This window comes from Sinocyclocheilus anshuiensis, unplaced genomic scaffold, assembly GCF_001515605.1.
Source record: "Sinocyclocheilus anshuiensis isolate Anshui unplaced genomic scaffold, SAMN03320099.WGS_v1.1 scaffold1394, whole genome shotgun sequence".
Lineage (NCBI taxonomy): Eukaryota > Metazoa > Chordata > Actinopteri > Cypriniformes > Cyprinidae > Sinocyclocheilus > Sinocyclocheilus anshuiensis.
This window is the reverse complement of record NW_015558696.1, coordinates 308,096-310,053: the sequence shown is the minus strand read 5'-3', so window position 1 is coordinate 310,053 and position 1,958 is coordinate 308,096. Positions and strand designations below refer to the sequence as shown.

At 38.5% G+C, this 1,958-nt stretch overlaps 1 pseudogene; it reads left to right on the top strand.

The window, feature by feature from the left end:
- The first annotated feature begins 826 nt into the window (after positions 1–826).
- Positions 827–1,958, top strand: part of LOC107681412 (voltage-dependent T-type calcium channel subunit alpha-1I-like) — a 72,826-nt pseudogene continuing 71,694 nt past the window's right edge.

The window sequence follows — 1,958 nt, the reverse complement described above, 5'->3', positions numbered from 1 at the left end:
AAATTTGTGTCCTCATAAACCACATAAACATGCACACACACACACACACACATCTGTTTGTGTCCTATAGCTTTTAATTTTTCCCAGAGTTCACCTGTACTATTAGTGAGAGTTTTATTTTGTGCGAAGCGGTTGTTATACTGTAGTTTTTCATGACTTAAACATAAGTTAAACAGAATGTAGTTTTAACGCCCTGTAAACAAAATAATAAACTTAATGTGATGCATACTGGTGGTCAGTCGTGCATAAAATGAGTAAGAATGAGGTTTATGTAATAAACTGAATGTGTTTTAAATGCACAATTAAGTTTATAAATTTCTCATCAATAAATCCAATTTATTATATGTAAGCCAATCAATCTCATACATTTTGAACTAATTGAATCTTCCACATCTAGCCATATTTGAACCATGTTCATAGATTTTAATTGACAAATGTAATTCATTTAATGCTGAGTCTATGCAGTTTAAATAAATACTTTTTGATTATATGATTTAAATTAAAGCAAATAGATGCAAATTCTTAATAAACTATGCCATGATTCATTGTTTGACTGAAACATGGATACTAATGTGAGGTGTTTCTCTTTTCTTAAGGGATGCGAGTGTGTGCATGTGTGTGTTTGTGTGTGCCTTTACATGTGTGTGTCATCATTTCATTCAAGGTCATTCAAGCAGGTGTTCATTAGGTAAATAAGGAAATGGGCGTATGCAAATGTCATTAGTTTGGATCCTACAATGAGGCACCTGTATGTCCTGCTGATTGGAGGAGAAACAAGAGGACGCACACACACACACACACACCGGTGATGGGAAGGTCAGATCGTTTTACTGACACTCTCGTTCAATCTCATTCAGCTCATTCATCATTCGTGATGCTCAAACAGCAGATCTTGATGCTACCAACGTCAAGGTCATGGGTTTGATTCCTTCAATTCAATGTAAGTTGCTTTGGATTAAAGCATCTGCGAAATACATTCATGTAGAATGTAAAATTAACAACTCTTTATTCGAGCCATTTGTTACATTTTAAATGGTCAAATTCTGTCAGAATAGCCATATTATGAGTTAGGGAATTATTATAACAACCCATTACTGTCTCTATGTGAAGACTGAAGTTCTCATCTGTTCTAGATTGATCAGAGTCTCGTTGTGTTTGTGAATGTAAGACTGTTCTAGGTCAGTGACACACGACCTTTGACCTCATCAACAGCAGACGTGTTTTTCTCCTCCTGTATGGAGTGTAGCATGTTCTGTAGCTCAGGTCTCACAGGTCAGTGAGTGCAGTGACTGAATGTGACGTCTGATCTCTGATAGCGGGTCATTAAACCGTTCGTACAGTCACCAGCACTGTGGCCTCTCGTTAAAAACCCCTCGTTTACTTCACATCGTGTGTGTGTGTCTGGTCAGCAGATGGTTAGTGTGAGTGTCTGTGTCTGTGTCTATAAACACTTAATGCTTGGCGGATCAGGACTGCATTGGCTTGCATTGGGGTTGGAAAATGCAACCCAGGAGAACTTGAGAAATGAGAAAAGACCTCTGAGTTTTGATTGCAGACTTTGTTATTGTGGGAAATCTGAGCACAATTTGAGACATTGTTGAAACTCTAGTGTAGACACATGTGAGACTACTGGAGTCTTTTTGTGAGACAGAAACATCTGAGAAGCAGAAGACTCATTTGAGAAACACTTGAGACATGAATGCGATGTTCTGTATCTGCAGGTGTGTGTGTGTGTGTGTTTGGCTCCAGCAGCGTCCGTCTGACCTGGAAACCCACAGACAGCAGCACTAAAACCTCTCTGCATTTTTACATATTAATGAAAACATGATTTAATGTGTTTATTCATCTGAGACTGTTGACTCCATAGAATGTAGCTGATTTACTGTGCTTGTGCGGACATTTGTACACACACACACACACTGAACACACACACACTGAGCACACACACACACTGAGCA